This window comes from Gracilinanus agilis, chromosome 6, assembly GCF_016433145.1.
Source record: "Gracilinanus agilis isolate LMUSP501 chromosome 6, AgileGrace, whole genome shotgun sequence".
Lineage (NCBI taxonomy): Eukaryota > Metazoa > Chordata > Mammalia > Didelphimorphia > Didelphidae > Gracilinanus > Gracilinanus agilis.
In genome coordinates, this window is record NC_058135.1 from 84,968,763 (window position 1) to 84,993,690 (window position 24,928).

Sequence of the window (24,928 nt, forward strand, 5' to 3'; positions counted from 1 at the left end):
CCTAATAGTGACTATGGTATAAGTACAACAACAAAAGAATTAAAAGAAAGTGCCCTTCCCCAGAATAATAAAAATAGCTACTATTTATATAGCACTTTAATTTGCTAGATATTTGACTAATATTATTTCACTTAAGTTCAGTGTTACTGTTATTCTCTTTTTATAGATGAGGAAACTGAAAGTAGAAAGAGGTCAAATGAATTTCTTAGGGTCACAAATGTAATAAGCTACCTGATGCTAGATTGGAACTAAGATCTTGCTGATTCCTGGTCCAGCATTCTAAACATTTTACGATGCAGTTTCTTTGAGTAACTCTGTGTGTATAAGTCAGAAAGAAGAGAATGGATTGGAAATGTATCTACTTGAGAAATTTTATAGGATTTAAGATTATAAGGGGTTTTAGTTTTCAGCTATCTCATCCACAAGTTCCTCATTTGACAGATGAGACAATGTAGGCCAAGAGTGAAGAATGACTTGCCAATGTCACACAGCTAGTGAGGAGAACTGGGATAATAACAGACCCCCTAGCTTCCCGCCTAGTGCTTTTTCTGGATTCTTTACATAGCATGTTTAGTTTAATTCCTAGTTTGTTGTTTTGTTTTTTTGTTTTTGTTTTTGTTTTTTTTTTGGGATGAAAATGCCATATCTCTCCTTTGGAAGATAAAAAACTAATAAGACCTTTGGGTCACCTCTTTGATGCTTTTGCTAACAAGAATGATTTTAAACAAATAATTTTCCCAAAGCAGCCCTTATTGCAGCAAGGGAAGCCTTGTTGGAAAGTGCTTTCATTTCACTGGGCAGGCTTCCGCTAATACTGTTGTGCAGAGCGTTAGTTTTCTCAGTATGGCAGGATGGATTGCTTGTCATAGAAAGAATAGTCTCTGGGCAGAGAGTCAGTTCAGAATCATCTATCATAATCAGAGAAGCTATATCTACCTCTAAATAAAAAGGGATCCTTTTGGGTTAAGTTTCACTGAGTGTAGAAAATTCTGGGAAATAGCTTGAGAACCTCAAACATTATAGTGTTTGGTGGTTGGCCCTTGGACATAATTCCTACCTCTGACATATATATTCATTACAAAAAGAGTCTCTATAAATCATTTCCTAGGAAAATATTTTGCATTCGAGATGTTTTCCATGGTCTAGATACATAACCATATAACCTAATTCTCTCATCCAAGACTCACTTTTCTAAAGACATTGGTCCAAATGTGACTATAAAAAAGAGCTCACATTTCTTAGCTTCTTATTTTTGTATTTTCCTACAAATCATTTCTTATTTTTGATAATTTGATAGTATTTATATCATGTATTAATTTAATTTTTGTGATGTCAGTTGGAGACACTGACTTATTCAAAAATTTATATTTAAGGCTTTATTTCCCTTTCACCTTTTCTCTTGCTATCTTCTTAAAGTGAATAGACTAGAATATTCTATTGATATCTACCATGTATTCCCTCCTTTCCAATGATATAATCGCTACCCAAGTATGAGTCTTTCTTGTCTCTCACTAAGACTGCACTAAGACTTGTAATAACTGGTTCTGATCAATCATTTATGATGCTACAAAAGTTAGTATCATAATGTACAGACCTGCTCATGCCTTATTTATTCTTCTCAAGAACATCTTATGCCTTTCTATTTTTCAGAGTATAAAAATAAGACAAAATAACTTAGTCTGATCTTCCTACAATTGTGTGCTGTCTTCAGCCTTCTTTTCCTTATTTCATTTTACTTTCCTTCACATTTCACATTCTAGACAACTTGGTTTCCTTTTTTTAACAGTTTCATCCTGAATTCTACTTTCAATGATTCCTCCATGCCATCTCCCACTTCTTTGCAAAACAAAAGAGACTTATTGATAGGATAGTAGGAATGTAAGTCAAAATGTTGCCAAGTACATCCTATTTTATCACTTGGTTTAAGTTCCTCCTTAAGGTTCATATGACATACATACTTTTCATGATTTGGGTATAATTTGATGGAGGGAACATGAGAGGAAGAGGAAATATAGTTAATGGAATTTTTTGGGGGTCAAAAGACTCAAAAATAGTTAACATTGTAGAGGGCTGCTGGACACTGTTCTCTGAAAAAGGGAAAATATTTATGAAACTAAAGACTATTTTATAAAATGTTGACAGCTGTTTCCTTAACTCTTTTGTGTGTCAGTTGAATGTGGTTTAGACCTAAATGTAAAAAATTTATAAATGGTTAGATTATTAATGCATCATGACTCGGGATAGTCTCACAAAAGAGCAATAACACTCCCTGGAGATTTTTTAAAAAAGAATCATTCATTGAAACAGAGAAACATATCAGAAGATAGGAGGAGAAATCCATTGGAGGAATAGCAAATGGCAACTTCAGAAAAAAAAGCAGTGGCTAGAGACAGCAATGACAATACATGTCATAGAACAGAAAATGATGAGAGGAATATGAAGAAAACAACTGTAAGTAAGAATTGAGTCAAAGCAGTAAGAGGTGGAATTGAGAAATAGTAAAGAGCAATGATTTACTGGGACACAGAGTTATATGGGGTACTCCAGTGATATTTGAAACCTAATTTCAGGGATGTATTTTTTGGGGAAATTATTCCCTTTCTAACTAATGTGGTAAACTGTGGAAGTTATATCTAGGGCAGTGAATTAATGTATTGATTAATTTACCCCCTACAATTTTTCTCAATTAAATATTTTACTATTTATTATTTAAATCTCGTATCTGCTCTACAAATGTACTAGATATAGGTTTGATTAATATTTGCATAATGATGATTATACCAAACACTTTACACTGATTCTGAAAGAGCAAATGTATCTAGAGTTATATGGAATCTCTATTACATCTAGAATACACTCTACCCATTAAAAGTCTTCAAGACCAAATCTAAATATTAACCTCTTCCTTTCCTGAAGTCTTCAACTTTAAGGAATCTGTCCACCATCACTATTTTTTAAAACCTTTTCTTCCATCATAGGGTTAATACTCTGTATTGGTTCCAAGATAGAAGAGTGGTGAGGGCTAGGCAATAGGGGTTAAGTGACTTGCCCAGGATCACATAGGAAGTGTCTGAGACCAGATTTGAACCAAGGACCTCATTTCTAGACCTTGTTCTCAATCAACTGAACCACCTAGCTTCACCAATTGTTCCATGAGAACTTTGCATATAACTTTCCATTTCACTGTACCTTATAACATATTTTGTGCTAATGGTATATTGTCACTCTCATTTGTAAAAAAGGTGTTTTTGTCCTAAAGTATTTCCATAACATTTCTATTCAAAAATCTGTAAATTTTTAACTTCTTTCCTCCCTACTACCTGGTTGACCATTCAGTCATCTTGTCACATTTTTCAGCCTGGAAGGGCAAGCAGTACTCTGCAAAAAATTTCTCTAGGGAAGAATAGAGGTTGTGATTCATAAGTAATTCTTAGGATCTTCCATCAATGCCTTCACTTTGAAGGCAACAATGGAGGAAAACTAGCCCTTTAGGGCACATTCTAGCCATTGGCCAGAGTTTGGGGAGCATAAGAAAATGGTACACAGGGAGTGATCTTTCCCTTTATATCACTTCTTTCACAGCATATAATACATTCTCGTGATCCATTCACCTTCAAGAATGAAGTGTTCAAAATAAAACTTTCCTTGACTGTTCAATCCCCTTGGAAGATGAAGATTACAGCATGGGAGGCCTAAAAAGCAACTGATACTTTGCTATAATCATGAAGATAAGTAACTCAATCTTTTTTTTCTAATCACAATTAATATTTTTTTGTGAAGTGAAATTTATTGAGTAGAAATTGAGTTCAATTTTTAAAAGTAGGTGATATTAATTAAATAAGATTTAGAATTATATCCAGGGCAGGCCTTAACCAAATATTATCATTAGAAGAATGGAAGAAGGTGCGAAATGACTTCCTGGCCTCCCTAATGATAACTGAAATTTCTCAAGTTGGATTCAAATTTTCCCACAATTACATAAAAAGCTGAAAATATGAGAGTCCTAATGAATGGGAAATGCCCTATTTCCATTCACACTGGAGTGCAAATGAATGACAAATCAATCTGTTCTGATAACTGAATTTGGTAGGGGGAACATGGAAATAGGATGAAACTTAATGTCTCAAATGAATGAAGAGTTGAAATCTAAGTCAGGGAAAGGACACAAGATAAAAGATTAAGGATCTCAGTATCACATTTTTTTTAACCCTTGTACTTCGGTGTATTGTCTCATAGGTGGAAGATTGGTAAGGGTGGGCAATGGGGGTCAAGTGACTTGCCCAAGGTCACACAGCTGGGAAGTGGCTGAGGCCGGGTTTGAACCTAGGACCTCCTGTCTCTAGGCCTGACTCTCACTCCATTGAGCTACCCAGCTGCCCTCAGTATCACATTTTTAATGAATTCTTTCTGTTTTTTTTTAATTTTGAATTTAGAAAATACCAAATAAAATAGGTATTTCCATGAACACAAATTGTTAATATTTCTATGTGGAAAGATATATCTGTGACTCTTAAAAATTGTTATCATCATAGTAGTTAGAAGTATACATACATAGAGCATGTGGTAGCAAGCCAATTAGGATGATATGTAAAATGGTAAGAAGAGAAATACTATGGCGTAATGTCAAAAATTATAGAATATCTGTTCAAATCAAGGTCAAACTATTCAACATGACACTAACACAAACCTATGTACCAAACACTGATGATGAAGCTTATCATTTCTATGAAGAACTACAACATACAGAAATAATGCCAAAAAAAGATATAACATACCTCACAGAGTTTTGAATGCTAAAGTAGAAAATCAAATGATAATTGGCATAATGAGTTAGACCTGAGAGTACTGTAAGATTCAAGTTAATATCCATTAACTCTAAGTATTTTATTTTGTAAGATTTATTAATAATCACTTGACGTAGAAGAAATAAAAGGACAAAAGTAAAAGCCTGAGTAAAAGGCAGCCATAATCAAGAGCCTGAGAGGGAGGAGCTACACAAAAATATATCCTCCCTATGTAAGCATGTAGGTAAATATGTTAATAGGATGCTAGAATTTTTGAGTCCTGGGGTGCAGGTTCTAAGATTAATAAAGTTTTGTCAAGATGATAAAGTGGCCATAACAAACCCTTTTTCAATAGCCAAAAAAATGACTCTATACATGGATATCAATGAATGGTCAATATTGAAATCAAAATGAGTATATATTTTGCAGCCCAAAGTGGAAAATGCTTTATAGTCAGCTAAAATAAGATATATAGTATTGCAACGATCAGACTTAAATTGAAGAAAGTAGGGTAAACTACCAAACTTTATTCATATGAACTAAATAACATTTCTTATGAATATAAACTGGCAGTGATGAATAAATTTAAGATACTAGATCTGGTATATAGAGTATCTGAAGAACAATGGTGAGAGGTTTATGATATTGTAAAGGAGACAGTAATAGAAAAGAAAACATTCTGAAAAAAAAGGAAAGAAAACCAAAAAAGCAAAATGCCTATCTTATCCAGTTTTACAAATTACTGAGGAAGGAAGGGGAAAAGTAAAAGAGCTATATCCAACTCAATGCAGAATTCCAGAGAAAAGCAAAGAGAGATAAGTTTTCTTAAATAAGCAATACAAAGAAATAGAAGAAAATAATTGACTGGAAAAAACAAGAGAGTTTTTCAAGAAAATTGAAGATACCAGGGAAACAATTCCTGCAAAAATGGGCATGATAAAAGACAAAATGGTAGAGTTTTAACAGAAATAAAGACGTTAAGAAAAGGAGTCAAGAATATACAAAGGAACTATAGGAGAAAGATCTTACCATTATCAATAACTTCTAGGGGGTGGTTACTTATCTAGAGTTAGGTCTAGATAAAGTAAAATACTCTTTAGGAAGCAGTTTTAACAATAAGGTAGTGGAGGTAAGGGAATTCCAGCTGAGCTATTTAAAATCCTAAAAGATGATGTTCATAAAGTGTTATGCTCAATCTGCAGCAAATTTCAAAAACTTGGCTCTGTTCCCTAAATTTGCAAAGATCAGTTTACATTTCAATCCTAAAAAAGTACATTGCCATAGAATGTTCAAGTTACCAAGCAATAATACTCATTTCACATTTCAGCAGGGTTATGCTTAAGATTATATAAAAAAGGCTTCAGCAATACTTGAACTAAGATTTAGCAGAAGAGTAGACTGGTTTTCAAAGAGACAATGGAACTAGAGGCCAAATTGCCAACAACTGCTGAATAATGGAGAAAGCAAGAGAGATCCAGAGAGACAAAAACAAAAACAAAATATAATATTTCTGTTTCGTTAACTACAATAAAGGTTGTGACTGAATCATAACAAAATATAGCAAGACCTGAAAGAAATGGGAGTACCAGATCATGTTACCTGTCTCATGAGGAACTTTTAGGAAGACTAAAAAGCAACACAGAACAAAAAATGGAGCAACAGATTGGTGAAAATTGGAAAAGGTGTAGGAAGAGTTTATATACTGTGGAGGGCATGTGTGGGAGGCAAGGCGATGAGTGATGGGATCGGAAGGCCATCGTAGGCATGGAGAGTGAGAGTCAGCCTGCCAGGGAGATCAGTGGCTAGATAGAAAGAGTGAGAAAAGAAGGAAGGAGGACAGGAAAGATTGTGGTCCAGCATGCCTGAGAAAGGCTGAGCAGAAGAATCACAGCACCATGACTGGGACTATGATCTTTGTTTAATGTGACAAAGATAAAGACTTTTATAGAGAGTAAACTATTAAATATTGCAACATTCTTGGGAGGGGAGTTACTGTCCCACAGGATAATGTTTATGAAAATGACTTCACACTTGAACATTACCAGGGTTGCTAATCTGTTTTCAGGGAAAGGCAGGTTTGGTACTCTCAGTCATGATGTAACAAGTATGTCTTTGCTCTTCAGAGTGAGAGGGGGGACTCAGAGTTTAATGGAGACCTTTGGAGGTGAGCAGCAGTGCCTTTGTGTGAGAGATTGGGGCTTTGGAAGCAACCTCAGGCAAGCATGGCTGCTTTCCTCAGTAAGCCTCAGAATATATATCATCAAAATACACAATATATCACAATATATGGAATCAAAAGGCTTCCTGATTCTTCCCCACTTTTTGACATTAGCATTATACCAAATAAATTATGATGATACCATCCTGATGGCAGAAGTAAGGAAGAATCAGGAAGCCTTTTGATGTGGCTAAAAGAGAAGTGTGTGAAACCTGGTTTGAAGTTTAAATTAAAGAAAACAAAAAACCTAAGATTATGACAACTGGTCCCATAACTTCCTGGCAAAAAGGGGGAGAAGAAATGCAAGCAGTATCAGATTTTATATTATTAGACTCAAAGATCACTACGGATAGCTACTACAGTCATGAAATTAAGATACTTGCTCCTTGTAAAAAAGTAGCAATGACAAATCTCAATAGAATACCAAAAAGCAGACATGAACTTGCCAACAAAGATCTGCATTGCCATAGTTATGCTTTTTTCTTTAATAATGTACAGCTTTAATAGTTGGATTATAAAGAAATATGAACTTGGTAAAACTGACCTCTTAAAATTGTGCTGGAGAACACTTGTAAGGGACCCTTGGACAGCAAGGAGATCAAATCAGTCAATACGTAAAGGAATTTATTCAGACTCTTTACTAAAAAGTCAAATACTGAAGCTGATGCTTAAATATTTTGGCCACATAATGGGAAGATAAAATTCACTGGAAAAGACTTTGATCTTAGGAAAAACTGAAAATACAAGGAGAAGACAGAAGAGATGGAGATAGATAGATGGTCTCATGAAAATAATGAACAAGAACTTGGACAGACAGAGAGATAGCATGATTGAAAGACTGAACATGTTTATTTGCATTTATAAGTATGTTGTTTTAGTTCAGTTGTTTCAGTCATGATCAAGTTTTCTTGGACTGAATTCATGTGGATTTCTTGGCAAAGAAACTGAAACAATTTACCTTATCCTTTTCCTGCTCATTTTATGTTTGAATAAATGAAGCAAAAAAAGGTAAAGCAACTTTGCAGTCACACAGTTAGTGTTAAATACCAGACTTGAGCTCACCAAGATGTTTTCTTGACTTTAGGTTGAATTCTCTCTACTGCTCTAACTGCTATATATATATATATATATATATATATATATATATATATATATATATATATAGTATGTATTTTGTATATATATTACATATATGCATAATTATTATTATTATTGGCAAATTTCTCTTAGCCCACTTGGTCTCAGAACTTCTGAGCTCAAGAGATCCTCAGCTTTTGTCTCCCCAGTATCATATCTATAGGAATACATTAACATGAGTGCCTTAGTTGTTTGTTTTGAGGGGAGAGAAGGGGATTGTAGAAGAAAAAGAAACTAGCATATTTTTCCAAAAAATAAAAAATAAAAAAACTCTCTCTCTCTCTCTCTCTCTCTCTTTCAATGTCTCTCTGTGTGTATATATATATATGTATATGTATATGCATATATAGCACATATATTACATATGGATTAATGAAGAAAAATATAAAAATGAACAAAGGGCAGAAAAGGTGTTCTTTAAAGCCCTTAGTAAAATCATTGAAGAGAGAAGAAAAAAATTCAGAGGGAAGCACTCTAAAACCGGACAGTTTTGAAAATGAAATATAGGGTTTTTTTAACATATTTTCTTCAAATGTATGATATACTTCACCAAGATTCATATTTTTTCTGATTTTTTCTATTCTGCATTGTATTTGGAAATGTTCCTGAGTGATGGTGAATGTGTAAGCTTGTGAATTTCAGGATAAAATTAAATAAAACTAGACAAGAAATGTTCCTAAAGATGACAAGAAAATATGAAAACAAAGGATGAGGAGTAAACAAGAAAGATAGGACTATTAAAGTCTTTAAGAAAATTATCTAGAAATATTTGTTTGTTTCTTTTTTTCATAATGTAAAGCAAGTGAGACAAAATAGTTGAGTGAAAAGACCATAACTTTTGGAGTCATGAAAACATGGATTCTTGTCTTTTCTCTCATCCCTATTAGCTTCAGGAAAATAACTTCTTAGTGTTCCCAAGTATAAGGATGATATTAGAAATTAGGTATTGTTATATTAGTTTAGAGATAAGAAGTGAAGAAGCTGACTTGAGAAAGAATTAGAGTTTGAAGCAGAACTGAGATAGGGTGTTAATTTCAAATGTTGACAGTTGTAACTGTTTTTCTGTGACAGTTACTCTTTCTGGGTGTGGCAGTGGCAGTTGGTCTCTGGCTATTGGCAGAGTCACTCACAGAGACTCTCTCCTGTCTGAGGCAGAAGGAAAGGAGGGAAAGACCTGAAGGAGCTTAGTGTTTTCCTTTCCCAAATTGGGAAACACTAGTGACTATCTATTACTCTTTTTATAGATTGCTTAACCCTGAGAAGACCAAAGAATGACCTGGTCTTTGGTTTGGACTCTGAGTTTGTCTGCTAAGGCTCAGAATACTAACTTGATTCTTGTTGAGATTCAACCAGCTAGCCTTTGTTATTTTTATAACTTAGAGGTAAAGTTAAGAATTATAAGGATAATAGTGATAGCTTTATTTACAATAGTAAACATTTGGGTTAGTATGATCAGGAAGGATTAGTATAGCTTGTGAAAATAGGAGAAGCAGTTCCCTGTGGAACCAGGGAGTTTTATTTGGGTGGAATTAGAATCTCTTAGAGTTAGAAATCCTTTTGTCCTTATATATTTCAATAAATATTTTATTTTTTATAACAAGAATCTATTTAGTGTCCTTGTACCTGGCCCTGAAGAGAAGTATATTTATGAGCTTCTCTTCACTTCATCAGTGAAGATACTTTGGATTACATCTATCAAAAGTATCTAAACAGTTTTGAATCTATTTTTGCATAGTTTTCCCTATTTATTTTTACAGCTTGCCTATTATTTTTATACAAGGAACTCTCCTATGTCACATATTGGTTGCTGATTTTAATCAAACTAGAGGAAGTACAGTAGTTCTGTCCAACAATAAAATCTACAGGTTCATTTCTTCCTCCACTACTTGTCTCTCAAAAAACTATAAAATTTCACTTTTGTTATAGTCAAAACATGTTTTAAAATTTGTTGAAAATAAAATTCACTGTATCAAGGTCATGTGTACAATTAAGAAGGCACACAAACTCATTTCTTTCAATAAAGAATTATTAAGCAATTAGCATTCACTAATCACTATAAGTCAGTGCTTTGTGGAACCTAGGAAATATAATGGATAAGGCACTCAGCCAAAGGAAGGGAAGACCCAAGTTCAAATTCAATTTTACACACTTAATAGTTGTATGACCCTGGGAAAGTCACAAATAACTATTTCACCCATATTTTGTTTTCATTTATTCCATTTCAATTAAGATGTTAATTAAATATGTTAGAATATTTAATTAGATAAATTTTCACTTTGGAACATTCATTTCCTGTTTTTAGAAGAAAATTTATTTTTTAAATGATTTACTGATCCTAATAAGTAAGAATCTGGGGAAGTTCATTGCGATATAGACTAAAAGGTTTGTTTTGGGCTGCTACAAAGTTCCTTCAGGAAGAATACTTTTCCTCAAACAATTGTATGTTTTTCATCTCCACACATACAGCAAGGTGACTCAGTGGATCGAGCACTGGGCCTTCACTTAGGAAAACTTGGGTTCAAATACAGCCTCAGGTATTTACTAGCTATGTGAATTGGGTAAATCCCCAAATCTCTGTTTGCCTTAATCTACTGGAGAGGAAATGGCAAACTATCCCCATACTTTTGCCAAGAAAACTCCATGCATGATACAATCCAGTAGGTGACAAAGAATCAGACACTACTGAACAAATGAATAACAATAATAACAAGTCATTAGCAGAAGTGTGAAAAAGGGGTTTTATGGGTTCAATACATTAAAAGATGGTCGCCAGAGGATTGAACTATTATCAATCCTCAATTAAGAATAATCTCAAGTCAAAATTGACTTTATGGTGATTTATTTACAATTAGGAAGGTTGAAGGTAGGGAAACTGAGAGAGAGAAATTCTGGTACAACCAGGTAAGAATTTAGAGGCCCATCAGAGGGACATAGAGGTTAATTAAACAAGGCTTTTAGCCACAAGGCCTTTTACAATTAGAGAGACAAGAGAGGCTTCGCTAAGGGTAGAGCCTCCAGAAACACCAAGGGAAGAGAAAGAGAGTCAGCCTAACTTACCCATGTGACAATTCAAAGACGATATTTAAAGCAGTCTCACCAGGGTCTCAGCATTCCAACATTTCTCCATGAACTAGAAAAGGTCCTTCGCCAGACTCTCTCTTTCACCAAAGACCCCAGCTGACTGAGGACCTTCTCCTTTTAAAGGGGTCACTTATGTGTCACTTCCTGTTCCTCCCTCCTAATTTGCATGTCCAATCACAACAGACGATTCTCATAGTACTGCCTAGGGGGCAGTCAGTTGATTTTGATTCCTTTCCCACTATAGCACACTTGGCTTATGGACCTCCCAGAATTAGAGGTGTTCTCACCTTTGGTGATTAAATTTAAAGATGGGCAGTGTAGACTTAATCTGATTATCACATTAGGTAGCTAGTTAGATAGAACTCCAGGCTTAGAGTCAAGAAGATTTAAGTGCAAATCTGACCTCAGATACTAACTAGCTGTGTGACCTTGGGCAAGTCACTTAACCCTGTTTGCTTCAGTTCTTCATCTATAAAATAATCTAAGGAAGGAAATAGGAAACCATTCTAGTATCACTAAAACACCTAAAGGGGTCATGTAGAATTGGACATGATAGAAATGACTGAACAAAAATAATTTTGTAGTTGTGCAGTCCTGTGCAAGTAATTTAACCCCAGTTTGCCTCTATTTCTTCATTTGTACAAGGGGGACAATTAAAAACCTACCTGGCAGGGTTGTTGTAAGGATCAAATGAAAGAATTATTGTAAAATGCCTAAAAGTAACTGGTCCAAAGCAAGTGCTATCTAAATGTCCGCTATTTTTATATATAGATGTATGCATCAACATTTATTTTTATATGAGCATATATACATACATATATAGTAAACAAACATAATCTTTTTAACATATAAGAATGTCAAAAGACAAGACAAATAGATCTACACATTTGCTGTGTCTATAAATGCCTGTTTCATCCCAAAGAGAGATTTGCCGTTCACAAGTCTACCTTCCAAATAAGTGACTTCAACTCCACCTTAGTTTCCATCTTATGTAAAAAGGCAAATAAGAGAGGAAAATGTTGTCCAGACCCCCCAAATGTAAACATATTTTCTTTATGCCAATGCCCTGTAATACTTTCAGGACTGGATATCAGTGACTGAAGATAGTGCTTCCCCTTTGAAAGGGTGAAATCAAACAATGGCATATGTAAAATGTTTGATAATCAATTGAGTGCCTTGCTAACTCTCACTTCAATCTCAGGTTTTGTGATGGGTTAGGAGATTAAATTTTTATCATCTTGACTGTCTTGGTTGATTGTGAAATTTGAACCAACTCCTGTGTCTTTTCTCTCCCTCCTATCATTTTTATCAACAATGTAAGTGCTACTTTAGAAATAATCAGGGTAAGAGAATAAGCCAGAGTGGAGAAAACAAATGCAGTTAATAATTTTGGCATTTTTATAGGAAGCGTACCTTTGAAAATGACATTAAAAATCTACTTTACGGCATGCATCTATGCACTTTGTAAAAGCTTTTTAGAATATGCTTAGTGACAGTACCATGTGGTACTTTAAAAATATATATATATATATATATGTATATATATATATATATATATATATATATTTGCTCTTAAAAAAAGGGGACTTCTACCATTTGCTATTTTCTGTATTGGATACACAAGGTGCCCTGTGGCTTTCTGCTCTCACCTTGTGAACCCACTGGCATCGAGAATATCTTCTCAGAAAACACTCCTAATGATTATTTTGTTGCTGCTGCAAATAGTGTAGTTCTCTGAAAATTTATGCACTGGGGCATAAACAAGGCTTTCATTATTATGAGGCTTTATTTTTTTCTTCTCAGTTTAGTGTACAAGTAATAGATTTCCTACCCATAAAAAAGCACAAGAAAATGTATAGACTTATTCTAAAATGTAGAAACGTAAAAATGCACTGTGGCAGCCTATAAAGTTGGTTAATGTAATCATCAAACAGTTGATACTGTCTCAAAGAGTAGAGAAGAGTAAAATAAAAGCTAGTAATATTTACCTAATAAGTACAGTAAAAGTGCCTGTGACCAAACAAACAAAGAGGTATCATCTAAGCAAGAAAATGTGAAGTATTCCTGTTTTCTCAAGTTAGGTGACAGTCTAAATCTGGAAAAAACAACAGATTTTATATGTACAATCATGTAAAATATTTTTCCACATTGCCATTTAGTGAAAGAGATCACAAATGAAAAAAAATAGAAAATGAAATAGAATATACTCCAGTATGTATTCAGACTTGATCATTTCTTTCTTAGAGGGAGGATGACATTTTTCATCACGAGTTTCCTGGATTATCTTGGATCACTGCATTTCTGAGAACAACTGAGTCATTCATAGTTATTTGTCATTGTGTATAATGTTCTTCTGGTTCTTCTTTCTTCACTTTACATTAGTTCATGTATGTCTTTCCAAATTTTGCTGAAATCATCTTGTTTGTCATTTCTTATATCACAAATAGTTTTCCATCACAATCATATATCATAATTCTTCAGCCACTCGAAAATTGATAGGTAACCCCTTTTCCAGTTCTTGGCTACCACAAACAGAATTACATTAAATCTTTTAGTATTAATTTTTTCCTTTTCTTTTTTCTAATTTCTTTGAGATACAGACCTACTAAGGTTATGAGTCACAACCTTTATACTCCTCCAACATGGAGTATCAAGACTCTCTGCTGTGACATATATAAACTATGAAATTTCTGCTTTGGCTACTTACTTTAACTTCCTATAAGTTTCCCTCAATAGTCTTTAAAATATCTAATAATACATGCATATTGGTCAACAGTTTTTGTTAAATTCTTATTATGTGTGATACTGTGACAGATCCTGAAAATATAAAAAAAAAGAGATTCCTGGTCCTCAAAAAATCTGTCTTACGAAAAGAAAAAATAAATACCTACATTCATATTTGTATATGCATTCGTACAAGCACAGGCATATGTAAACTTACATATGGATACAAAATAGATATGAAGTAATTTTGAGAATATCTGGAGGCATTCATCGGCAAAAAGACTCACATAGAAGGCAATCCTGGAGTTGAGCCTTGAGGAGATTTAGGGAATCTAAGAGATGGCGATCAAGCTGGAGAATGCTCCAGGAATAAGGAACATGCCATGTAGGGACACAGAGATGAAGATGGAGTATTCTATACAAAGAAGTTCAAAAATGCCAATTTGACAGGGATCTTGCCCTCTTGTATAGTTTCCCAATTATGATATTTAAGAGTCTGAGCACAGAAAAAATTGGTAATAGTAAACAAAACTTTTTTTAATAGAAAACTAGATACATGGCAGGGATATGGGTCAATAGTATAGAGAACACAATTGTAATCTTAGTTCTGATTGTTCACAACATATGACATATCTTACAAGAGAACATAAGGCTATAACTTGGTTGGGATATCAGAAGACATCCATTTTTCCATAAGGGGAAACTAAATGTCAAAGAATTTAAATGACTTGGCCAAAGGTTCACAAAATACAATAATTGAAACAGGAGCCTTGAATATATAATCCACTTCCTCTCCTATCCTGAATATCACTGATTCATAGAAGAAGATGAAGAGTATTTCACCACCTATGCATTAAGTGAAGCATCTTTATTCTAGTATTATCCCCAAATTATACATTTTCAAGAAACAAGCATAATTTAGCTTACCTTAGAATTCCAAGAAGCTTAGAAATTGCTACTGAGAGTAAGTGTGATTCAACAACCAAGAAATGAAGTAAGGTCAAGAACTTGGGCAAGTGGCTTGGGAAAATAACTGCTGTTTGCATGGAAAGGCCAAATACCTTTCTCAACTAATGTTGCTTGTTTGTTTTGTAAGATAAATGAGTTAAAAATATGAAAGTACTTTGAAAAGTCCATAGCATACTTTGAAAATTATACAGACAAATGCAAGATAGTATTGCCAATAATGTGACATTTTGTCTCCTATTTCAGGAATATTGCTGCTGTCTAAATAAAGTGGTATCTTTTTTTTTAATCTCATTTCTCCTTCATTTGTAGATGTTTTTCTTCCTCTCCTAGTTAGAAAAGTTTTTATATGTTCCATGAAATAATTAAAAAGAGAAAAAATCCATCACAATGATGTAAATGTAACACATGACTTCTGTATCACATTATATGCAATATTCTAAAATCAAAGGCAGTCAACTTTGCAAATAAGGGAGAGAAATCTTTTCTTCTCTGATTTTGAACTAAACTTAGTCATGTGACAAGTAAAAATTCAGAGAGGAATTAATTCTCTGAGTATTAAAATAAATTTATTAATTAGACTGGTCAATCAATAAATGAACTGGTCAATGATTCTCTCAGTATCTAGTAGGTCTCTTGTTCTGTGAAAGGAATTCTGACAACTCACTGAAAATTCAGCCCTTCCCTAGACAAAGTTATTTCTTATTGGTGGATACATAATGAGGAGGTAGGGAAAGATTTCCAGTTCCATCCTAATCCAGTCATAATAGTGGGAGAATTCACATACCTAATCACAGGATTTTTTTATTTTAATTTTTTCCATATTACATATCAATAAAATTTTTAATATTTGACTTCTGACATTTTGCCCTCCGTGTTCTCTTCATCCCACTTCCAGATCCCTCCCCAAGAAAGCAGGTTGTATGATATATGTTGTACATATATTATCATATAATACACATTTCCATATTCTTCATGTTGTGAAAGAAGACATATGTTGCTTACACTGGAAAAAATTCATGGAAGAAATAAAGTGAAGAATGGTAGGTTTCAATCTGCATTACAACTCCATCTATTCCTTCTAAGGCGATGGGTATCCTTTTCATTCAGGAGTTCCTTGGAATTGTCTCTGGATGCCTCGTTGATATGTCACAGGTGATCATTGTACATCATTGTTGTTACACTCTACAACTTTCTCCTGTTTCTGCTCATTTCAATTTGCAACATTTCATATGAGTCTTATCAGGTTTGTGTGTGTGTTTGTGTGTGTGTGTGTGTGATAATCTTACTATTTCTTATGGAAAATATTATTTGATTACATTCATATGCCACAAATTGTTTAGCCATTTCATAGATCAAAGAATTCTAATATTTTTGATTATCTAGATGGAGAAATTAAAGCAGGTGTGGCTAAATTTCTACCTCTATCATTCATCCTAATGGAAGAAATTAAGGACACTACTATGCCACCCCTGGATAGTTTTAACCAAAATCATTTTTGTTTACATAAAAGAAGGGAACTTACATTTCTCAGTCTTAATTACCTCAATTTTAGAAGATGCTTTTAGGCAAAGAATGCAAGGACATTCTTAGGCCTCTTATGACAAAAGAATGAGAAAAAATGTTTGAATAAAGAATGCAATGTTATAGAGTAATATTAGAAATCAAATGATACAGAATTAAGAATAATTTTTATTTAATCATTAAAAAAGAAATTATCCTCTTTTGGGATATCATCATCCTTCCCAATTACATTGTTATGTATTTATTTCATATTCTAAAATTGTGGATATCCTTTCCCTTCCTTTCCAAACACCCATTCTCATACTCCTCAAAAAATCATAAAAGTCAGACTTCCCTTAGCTAAGTGGAAAATAGACAACCTCTCATTAGAAATTAATGGAAAGCTTAACAAATACTTGATTCAAAGTGTGGAATGCTGGGAGTTATGGTGGCAGGATAAAGGATGTTCATCTCACCTGAATCATCCACACAGATAAGACACACCAAGAAAATAAATTACCTCAAAACAAAGAAAAGCAAGAGGAACATGTCCTGATATCCTTGAACAAGAGAGAAAAAGAAAAATTGAAACAATCTACCAATCACCTCCTTAAGAAACCCCAAAATGTAAGACAGGATTATTACAACTGAATTCCAGAACTTCAAGGCCAGGGACAAATAATATAATTATTCAAAAAGAAACAATTCAAAAACTTTTGGCATCATAGTCAGGATTACATGTGATCTATCAATTTCTACATTAAAGGACCAGAAGGCATGGAATATCATATTCTGAAAGGTAAAGTTTGTAGAACTGTAACCAACAATTATTTGCCAATTCAAAATGAGCATAATCGTGCTAGCAAAAACAGAAACAAAACAAAAAAAAAACAAAAAAAAACCTAACATTAACTAAATGGAGGATTTCAAGACTATCCTGACCAAAAAATCACAGCTAAAAATAAAATTCAATGAATAAATTCAACATTGAGGAGAAACATCAAAAGGTAAAGTGAAAACTTAATAGTGTTAACAAGGTTGACTTAAGTGTATTTATAATTGGGAAGGTGATAGTTGCGATATCTAATATATTTATGATACATGAGATATTTAAGGTAGGTAAAATTCTCAAGATACCTAAAGTATCCATAAAAGACTTAAGAACTTTACCACTACTAGGGCAATAAGAAGCAATATACTAGAAAGAAAGGAGTAAACTGAATAGGATGGGCTGATATAAAAAAATCAATACACAGGAAAGAGGAACACACAGGGAGAAAAGAAAAATATAAAAGGGCACAAACTATCTCTCATGAAGTTGTGTACCAGAATGGAGGAGAATATGGAATAGTGGGCCATACTTGAACCTAATTGTCATTGGAATTAGCTTATCTATTTAAATTCATCAGCAAGTATTATCTGCAGTGAGGATAAACTAGAACCATCTCCAATAACATTGAAGGTGAAGCAGGGAAGCCCCTTATCACCACTAATTAATACTGTACCAAAAAGCTAGATATAGTGAAAGACCGGAAAAAAGAAGCTGAAGGAATTTCAATAGGCAATGAGGGGGAAAAGTTGTCATTCTTAACAGATGATATGATGTCATACATAGAAAACAACTGAGAATTAACCAAAAAAAAATAAAAATAGTTAATAATTTTATCAAAGTTACAGGATACAAAATAAATCCACATAAATAATTAGTATTTTATTTATCACCAACAAAGTTCAACAGCAAGAAATCGAAAGAGGAAGCCCATTTGAAATACATGCAGTCAATATAAAATATCCAGGGGTAATTACAAAACACTTTTCATACAAATATAGTCAGAACTAAACAACTGCAAAAATAATAATTGCTCAGGTGTAGGCTGTCAATATAATAAAAATGACAATCCTATCAAAATGAATCTACCTATACAGTGCCATGCCAAGCTATTCAAAAATTATTTCCTAGAGCTAGAAAAAAAATGATAACAACATTCATCTGGAAGTGGAAAAAAAGGCCCGAAGTATCAAAGGAATGAATGAAAAAAATGTGAAGAAAGGTGATTTACTCAGACCAGATCTTAAAGTATGCCATTTAAGTGGTAATCATCAAAATGATCTGGTGCTGGCTAAGAAATAGGGTAATAGATCAGTGGAAAAGGTTAGGTAGTCAACACAGAGTACTTAACAGCCATAGTAATGTAGTCAATAAAATTAAGAGTCAAGTTTTGGGGAAGAACTCACTATTTGACAAAAACTGAAAGAAAAACTTGAAAATAGCATGATAGAAACTAGGAATAGATCAATATTGTTCATCATACACCAAGATGAAGTCAAAATACATACTTGACCAAGAAATAAAGGGCGATACTATAAACAAATTAGGGAAATGTGGAAATTTTTCACTTGTCAGACTTATCTACAAAGGAAGAATTTATGATCAAACAAGACATGATACCATTATGAAAAATGAAAGGAATAATTTTGATTATATTAAATTAAAAGATGATTGTACAAACAAAACCAATGCAACCAAGATTAGAAGGGAAACAACAAATTGGTGAAAAACATTTTTAACAAGTGTCTCTGACAAAGGCCTAATCTCTTAAATATATAGAGAACTGACTCAAATTTATAAGAATACAAAGCATTCCCCAACTGAAAAATGATCAAAGGCTATAAAAAGGCATTTCTAAAAGAAAGAAACACTATCTATTATCATTTATTGTTATTATATTATTATTCCTATTGACTCCCAGAGGAGCATAGGGCCGCAACCATCTCACGACAATGGACTCTGTTCTGGGCAACTTCCCCCAACTGGGCATATCTTTGCCAGGTCTGTTTTGGCCTTCTGACTTTCCTCCTCCCTGGTGGGTTCCATATTTTTTTTTTCATAGCGTCCTGACTGATGGGATACTGAATTGTTCTTTCCCGGAGTCTGTTATTGGAGATCTTTTCAGGCCATCTGATGTTCAAGATTTGACGTAGGCATCTGTTAACAAAGACCTGGAGTTTGTTGGTTTTTGCCAGCACGCGTCGTGGACTCTATTGGAGAGCAATCTTCCAGACTAGGCGATCGTAGGTTTTGTTGGTTTAATGAGGTTGCAGTTTCTGTAGCAAATGAAATTTTTACGGGGTGAGGTTGCTAGCCTCGCGCCCAACCCTCCTCCTTTTTCAGCCGGGCTTGGGACCGTCCTTGGCGGAGTTATCTATTATCATATAATCATAAATGTTCCAAATAATTATTTATTAGAGAAATACTAATTAAAATTACTGAGATACAACCTCATATCTCTCTGATTGGCCAATATTGTCAAAAAGGAAAACGATAAATGTTGAAGGCGATGTGGGAAAATTGGGACACTAATTCACCATTGGTAGAACTGTGAATTGATATTACCATTCTGGAGAGCAATATGAAACCGTGCCCAGAGGGCCTTAAAAATATGTATACCCTTTGATCAAACAATACTTCTACTGGGTCTGTATCCCAAAGATATTAGAGGCAAAGGAAGAGGACCCACTTCATCAAAATTTTTAACAGCTCTTTTTGTAGTGGCTGACCAAGTAGTGGGTTTTTTTTTTTTTTTTGTAATGGCAAAGAATTGGAAACTGAAGGAGTGTTCATCAGCTGGGAAATGATTAACAAAGTTGTGGTATATGTTTATAATGAAATACTATTGCAATATGAAAAATGACAAACAGAATGAGTTCAGGAAAACTTGGAAAGACATATATGAACTGATGCAAAGTGAAGTGATCGGAACCAGTAAGAAAACTGTATATAGTAACAGGGATATTGTATAGTTCTCAACTGTGAAGGATTAAACTATTACAAGCAAAGCATGATAAGTACAAAGGGGTCATGATAAAATGTGCTATCTGCAGCCAAAGAAAAACCTGTTCAAGTCTGATTGCAGATCACACATAACATCTTTTACTTTGTTTCTGAGTGAAATAAAATTAAGTGTGTTCTTCTCAAGGTAAAGCATTCATCTTGCTTCCCCAGTTCCAAATCAGGAATGGAATGTTTAAAAACAAAAAGTTTACTTAGACTTGCAAAAAAAGGACCTCAAGGATGTCTTGCTAAATTTTGGAGTCAGTTTATCCTCTTCTGCCTCACTAGCTCCTACTACCTTTAGAAGCTAAGGGAATCACTCTAGAGAACATAGTTATCTTCCCATCACCTTATCCCTCTCAAGAGGGAGCTCATTATGAACTCATGCTATGTATCTTGCTATTTTTTGATTGGAGTAAAATTTGTGCCTAGACTGTGAGTCCTGGTTACCAGATAAAGGGAGTCATATTGGGGAAATATATGTGTGTGTGGTGAGGAGTCTCACATCAGGGACCTATATGTTTGTTTCTGCACCCATACATTGCATTTGCCTCATTAGGGCACTTGCCCTTTCTCATGAAAAAAGAATAAAAGCTGTTTCTTCTATTTTTGCTTTCTGACTACAGGTTTGTAATTATATTTTGAGTAGGTAGTTATTTTTATCTCACACATTTTTTTCAAGAGTTGTTTTTCATTTTTTTCATCATATGGGTGATTTGTGTCTTCTGTCAAAGCATGAGCAATATAAAAATATTTATTGCCTGAAAACACTGATGTAACCTATATCAGACTATTTACCACCTAGAGGAATGTGGGATAGGAACAGAGAGAACCTGAATCATAAAATGTTAGAAATTGTTAAAAATTGTTTCTAATTTAATTGAAAAAAATTAAAAATTAAAAAATACAATTAATGGGAGAATGACATGAGGGATTCATTGCTAATTTGAGTCAAACCCTCCTCCCTTCTCTTTTTTCTAATTTTTCTATCTTTTTCCAACTTCACACACAAAACAATTGCTGGAGTAATATGTTCACCGCTAACTTCACAAAGGATATGGCTATAGTAATATAAACTCTCATTTTACTGAGTAAACCAACCCTCTTGTTTTGGCTCTCACTCCATTTCTGAGATCACTTCATAAAATTTCCATTATTCCAAATATAAATATACAATTGAGCCTTCAAGATTCTTAGATTTATGACTGACATGCCCATATTAGTAACAAAATCAGTGTATAACCTCTCATCCCTTTTATTGTAGCAATGTATATAGTGCTGTGCACACAGTAGACACAATGTAGATATTTTGTTGATAATATAGAAGGCCACATGAGCTGAAGCAGGTAAAGCCAGCATTTGATTATGAAGTTTTGTGCACATATAAAACAAAACAAAACGGATATTTATAATGGTGTTGCCTGTTCTAACTCCTAAGAAACACAATAGCTATTACCTTTTATTCCTTTATTCTATTATTATTCTTGTGATTTCCAATTCCAGATGAAACATATATTTCCAGGTAACTTTAAGATAATCACACTGTATATTTTGATGTACTTTAATGTGACAGACAATATAAAAAAGCAATAATTCTAAAAAGTATGAAGGTAATCATAGAAACTTTACAATTTCATTTCTTTATATACTTTTCTAGTTCTTACTATGTATAATATTTTATGTTTGAATCTGAAAAGAATTTTTCACAGGAAAACATATGAAGTCCAACTTTATCCAAATATATATTAACTCAGCAAACCAAAGTATGTCAAATATTGATGCATAGCATCTCCTAAAATGAATGCATTTTTCAAAAGTGAAGAATACAGATTTTGTTAGAAGACATGGTTTTAAAACTTGTCTCTATAACTTTGATTACCAATTTTACTTTGGATAAATTAGTTAATTCTTTTGGATCTCAGTATCTTGATTTGTAAAAATAAAAAAAATAAAGTTGTAGAAGATGATTTCTAAATTCAGCTCTGCATTTGTGATCCTACTTTCTCTCTACCTGCTTATTATGAATGACTTCAAACATCTCTTTAAAATGATTGACTCAAGTTTAGATTATTGAAAATAATATAGTAAGATGATTCTATTTAAAACAAAAAAGTTTAATTCGGATAGACCACTGGGACACAACAGCCAAATCAATTAAATATAGGTAATATCTACATTTATTATTTTTTATTTAGGACATGCTTTTATTATTATACTGAAAATGCTCCCAAAATAATGTTATTCCAGATATATAAAAAGGAAATTGATCTTTCATGACATGAAGGGTAGAAAGCTGGGCTTAGTTGTATCAGGGAATTCCAGAGATACAGAAAATAATTAGTTCCATTGAGAAACAACTTAAAGCTCAAACTTCAAAAGTATTAATTTTCATGGGAAGAAATGATTAGGAAATAAAACAAAAAGAATAATCCTGAAGTTGATAAACTATTTTCAGTCACTAACAGAAGTTATTGTACATAAGTTATATATGGACACATTATACATATACATGCACGTGTATACATATATAATGATACAATTCAGATTATATGATAATGAATTTGCCCACATCTCAGAACAATTTTAATCTTTTCCTTTCTCTTTCAAAATAACACAAATATAAGTGTGAAAAACAAGTCCCCTTAATGTAAGAGGAAGGTTACAAATCTAAACATATATGTCAGAATAGAAAAGTTACAGTTCTCATGGCAACATTATATCATCAGTATTGCACAAGTTGAACAATAAAATATGCATTTAGAAGCTTAACTGGTAATTTAAAATACCACATGTTATATATATTAAATGTGGATAAGTTAGCATTCCTAGGAGAGCTTTAACTTAGGCCGTCATGTAGTGGTAGGTTTTAAATTTGTAACATCCCACTACTGGAAGGGTTATTTTTTCTTTATGTTTCTCCATTGTGTCTATTTTCATTCATCCTAACTCTGTGCATATATACCCAGTAAAACTGCAGGCAAGCATTTGGAAATGTGCTGGAATGATAGGTTTTATGGATGATATCATTGGCATAAACTTTTTTTTTCCTCTTGGCTGATGCTTTCCTATTACCATATTTCATGATAACACGATACCTCTACATCAGGTGGAAAAACAAATTGGATGACAAGATATACCATTATGGTGTCCAGATGTAAAGCATCCATATCCGAATGCCAAGTGAAATATTTATGAGCTGATTTAAATAATAATGAGATGGGATCCATGTAATGCCATCATTTACAGACTGTGGCACATCTGTAGCACCACAGACAGTTCTCACTGTAGGAAGCACAGGCTTCCAGCAGAATACAAGTCTCAGCTTCCCTACACCTTCTGCCCTGCCACTGTCATTACATTGCTCCCTATGTGTAGAGCAAAGGAAGTTTCTGTGGATGCTTGACCCAGTAATGAACTTAAAGTACAAGTAATCAGAATTTTTATTCCCCAGGATTTAGTATATTGACTAAAGAAAAATATGTCATCACAAGATGCTAAGGTTTTGAATGTCCTCTTCCACACTTCCCATCTCTATCATTTATGCCTTTGAAATGGGAACATCTCTATGGAACCTTCCCTGATTTCTCCTTGCCGGCAATGAGGTGTTTTTCTTCAGCTTACTCAATGTAGCTAGTTTATATTTCTTGTATGTACTTTTCATATAATGTAAGCTTCTTGAGAGCAGGCCCTAATTCTTTATTCTTTTTTCTTTTTATCTCTAGTATCTAACCAAGTTCCTGGCACAGAGTAGATATTTAATATTTAGTAAATGTTTGTTCATTTGAATTGCATAGTACAAAGTGAAGCAAATAGGATTAAAAGGCAGATCATCTACAAAATTTTGATTACTTCATCTAAAAAATGAGAGAATTGATTGACCTAGCTAGATGCTGATATCTCTTCCATTTTGTTATAGGCAATTTTTAGGGTAGAGAAAGATTTTAGGGTAAGAAAGCAGACAGACCTTGCTGAGGCTCTGGCTGAGACTGTGGACATTCTATCTTAGACTGTACAAAGGGGATTTGTACAGAGAGAATGTCTTGAGACCAAATCCCTCCTCAGATACTTAATAACTATCTGATCCTGGGTAACTCACTTAAGCTTTGCTTGCTTCACCTGCAAAATGGGGATAATAATAGCACCAGATATCTTTGGTCTGAGCTGCTTTTGAATTTGAAAATGTTTCTATTCTTCCAGTCTAAATATTGAGTGCTTAATGAGGTGGATAAAGTCAGGAATAATAAAATTTGCATTTCGTTTTTCAAGAGAGTGAGTATTTTAATCATTCATTTGTTATGTTTTTTTTTTCCTTCTTTTTTTGGTGTTACCCTCCTTCTGCCTTTTCTAATATTAGTTGAAACTATTGTTATGCTATTTTTGTTATTGTTTCTCTTTTCCTACCTTCTTGCCTATAAAAATTTTAAATTGTGTTTATTTTTTTTATTTAGGTAGATAAGATAAAACTATTAAAGAAGAAAACATGAATACGGAAGGATATTTTAGATCTGTATTGTGTCTAGTGTTAACAGTCAATTCATCAGCAAAAATTTAAGAAACTTTCTATTATACTGTACTGTTTCACAAAGGAAGGAAGGAAGAAAGGAAGGAATGAAGAAAAGAAGGAAGAGAGGAAGGAAGGAAGGAAGGAAGGAAGGAAGGAAGAAAAGAAGGAAGGGAGGGAGG